Genomic DNA, 3,568 nt, shown 5'->3' with positions numbered 1-3,568 from the left:
CAGTGAACCATTGCATGCTTCAGGTCAATATGTGAACTGGCAGTGCTCCAGCACCCCTGCTAAACCCCACACACCACGGGGTAGCCCCTACCTACAATAACTGGTCCCTGTGGACACGGCAAGGACAGGCCTTGGCTTTTTCAGGCTCCCACCCCTGCCTTGAGCCCGCAGGGCAGAAATGCTTTTAGTAGTGAGCTCTCTAGCCTCATCAGAAAATGGATGTCTTCCCTGTCAGCACATCAAGCCAGCTGAGGATCTGCTGAGTGACCACATGGGGGGGGAGGTGACGGGAAGGGGGGAGGGAGGAGGAAGAGGAGATGAGGTTCTCAGCTATTACTCAGCAGTGGCTCAATGAAAAAAATTTCATCGGAGAACAGTATGGAGTCTTGTTGCACCTTTGCCATCTCCTCATCGACCATGTCGCTCAGGATGGCAGTGCGATCTTCACGAGTGCCCAGCTCCTCCATTACTTTTTTCTCCTCCAGTAAATTTTCCAGCCAGACCCCTTTCTCCAGACTAAGCAAATGATAGAGCCTGCAGCCGCAGGGAGAGACGAACCCAGCAGATCATTTAATAAGCCACATATTTGCAGAGATCAGTATAAGTGCAGGAGAGCAAAGCACCTGGAGAGTAGCAGCAGCAGCTCCTCAGCAAGGGGCTGACCCCGACCCACGGGGTCCCAAATGGATCAGAGGATCATTTGTTGTTCACTGGCATGGCATGCAGTTTTACTCCACACTTACAAGCTCAGGAGAGGTTTCGAAAGCCAGCAGCCCTCAAGAGAACCTTCTGGCTCAAAACCTCTGCCACAGCTGAGGGGAATCCACCAGCCACCCCAAATGGCTTTTCCATAAGCTAAGCTACTCAGGGGAGGCAGATCAAGATCAAGGAGTATCCATTGCAGGACTTCTCTGGGAAGAGGAAACTAAGCTGGGTTGCAGCTACAGGTCACCAGCATCACTCTTTGTTTCTTTCATTTTCAACCTGCCCTGTTCCCTATTCTGCCTTCCATGAGAGCATCCCAGAGCACTTCCAAAGGCAATTGATGAATTCAGACATTGCATCCCTTCAGTGACATTCAAGGTTTTATATGCATGAAAACAGAGGCCCTGAGAAGGGAAGGGACTTTTGTTGTGCAGGAGGGAGACAGCAAACTCCTGGAGAGACTTTTTCATGATCCAGGGCTTTTTGGGTCCCATCCCAGTGCATGTTCATAGAATGTGCTGAGAGGGAAAGGATCGTGCACTGTCTCCTCTCATAAAAATGTCCTCTCTGCTCTGAGATCTCACAGCAGGACAGTAGCCTTGGAGCTAAAACCATCCCTAAGACTGGAAGTAAGGAAGAACAAAACGTCATGGTCAAAGTCTAGGACACAAAATGGCATGAAAACAAATGTAATTGGAAAAAAACCCACAAAACCAAAACCAGGCTGAAGTTAACTGTGGGGAAACCTAGTTGCTTCTGAGGGGAAAGTGGATCACTTGGGGTCCAGGCTGAGGCAGGCAAGTGGGAAAAAATGGAAATAAACAGTCCAGGGAAGTAGCCAGAGAATGTCAGGGGGTTTTCTTTTAACACACAGAGCTTGCATGGAAGTCAGATACTGTGTAAGTAGATAGAGAACAGTAGAAAACCAAGAAGCCCAGGGCACTAAAGGACCCTCTTGCCATCCATTCAAGCTTGGCAAGGGTCGATCGCCTGGTCCTTGGCAGGCAATTTAAAATGGCGCTGGGGAGTGGGAGTGACCCAGACCGCAGCAAACAGGGGCTTGCTATGGCAGTTTTGGCACGGCAGTTTTGGCACGCAGTTTGTCGGTTTTTGCGTGGCCATTCACGCAAGCAGGCTGAACAGAAAGGGTGCAGCCACCTACCCTCCTGGTAGTGGCTCGTGTCTTTTTGCTGGTTCTGAGGAGCTTGCATTTCCCCTTCTCCCCAGGAATGGCTTACAAATTATCAAAAGCCATTGCTGCTGCTGCCAGCAAGAGTGTACTAACCCAAACAGAACCCCCAGGAAGGATGCAGCTGTGCAGGCCCCTGGCTGCAGGGAGGGTCTGAGCCTGGCATTAGTGCCAGAGGACAGCGCACAAGACACCTGTGTGTGGTGTGAGCAGGTGGATGATCTGTTCTGTCCGGTGGCAGAGCTTAAGGAAGAAGTGGAAAGGCTGAGGGAGTATTAGGGAGAGGGAAAGGGAAAAAGGCTGGTGGAGTTATACCCTTCCAACCCTGAGAGAAGCTCAGCAGCAGTCAGAGGAGCCCTGCCCTTCCTGCCACCAGGCAGAAGGAGAAGACCTAGGAGATGGTGGGGAATGGAAATGGGTCCCTTCTGGGGAGGTAATAAAATTCCATCCTGACCCCCATCACCTACCCAGATGCCCTGACAGAAGAGGTACGAGGCCCTGGATCCAGAGGGTCAGGCAGATGACACTAAAGAAAAAATTCTGTCTGGAGAGTCTTTCAGTTACACTTTGTCTGTCAGACAAATCACAATCTCAAGTGTTAAGAAGAGTAGCTGCAGTATGTGACTCCCTTCTAAGAGGAGCTGAGGGCCCTGTATGTTGACCGGATACATTCCACAGGGAAGTCTGCTGCCTCCCTGGGATACAGGTAGTAGATATCACCAGAAGATTCCCTAATAACTAAATGAACTAAATCAGCTCTCTGATTATTACTCTGTTGGTTGTCCAGGCTGGCAGTGATGAGGCTGACAGGAAAGGCACCAGGGTAATTAAAAAGAACTTCAAGGTTCTGAGTCAACTGGTTGATGGGGCAGGAGCACAGGTGGTGTTCTCAGTTCTTTCAGGAGCAGGGATGAATGATGAAAGGAACAAGAAAACATCATCAATAGGTGGTTTAAGGACTGGTACCATCGGTGAAATTTTGGGTTTTTTGATCGGGGGCAACTTTTACGGCACCTGGCCTGCTAGAGCCCCTGAGCTGGCAGGTCTGATTGAGAGGGCTTTGAACTAGATTTGAAGGGAAAGGGGATGAAACCACACTCTCCAGAGAGGAGCCTAAGGGCGGTATGCCAGAGTTAGGGGTGAAGTCAGCAGCCCAGCTGAAGTGCACGTACACTAATGCACGCATTAGTGACACACGTAACAAACAGGAGAAGCTGGAAGTCATGGTAGAGCAGAAAAGCTATGATGTAGTCGCCATCGTGGAAACATGGTGGGACGACTTGCATGACTGGAGTGCTGCAGTGGATGGCTACAAGCTCTTCAGAAGAGATGGGAGAGGGAGAAGAGGTGGAGGGGTGGCTCTGTATATTAGGGAGGCTCTTGACGCCATGGAACTTGAGATTAATGATGATAAAGTTGAGTGCCTGTGCGTGAGAATCAGAGGAAGGACAACAAGGCTGACATCCCAGGGGGGGAGTCTGTTATAGAACACCCAACCAGGACCAAGAGGTGGATGTGTTATTCTACAAGCAGCTGAAGGATGTTTCAAGATTGCCAGCACTTGTTCTTGTAGGTGACTTTAACCTGACAGATGTCTGCTGGGAACTCAACACAGCAGAGAAGAGGCAATCTAGGAGGTTCTTAGAGTATATGGAGGAGAGATTCTTATCACAG

Source organism: Aphelocoma coerulescens, unplaced genomic scaffold, assembly GCF_041296385.1.
Source record: "Aphelocoma coerulescens isolate FSJ_1873_10779 unplaced genomic scaffold, UR_Acoe_1.0 HiC_scaffold_112, whole genome shotgun sequence".
NCBI lineage: Eukaryota > Metazoa > Chordata > Aves > Passeriformes > Corvidae > Aphelocoma > Aphelocoma coerulescens.
This window is presented reverse-complemented; position numbering follows the sequence as displayed.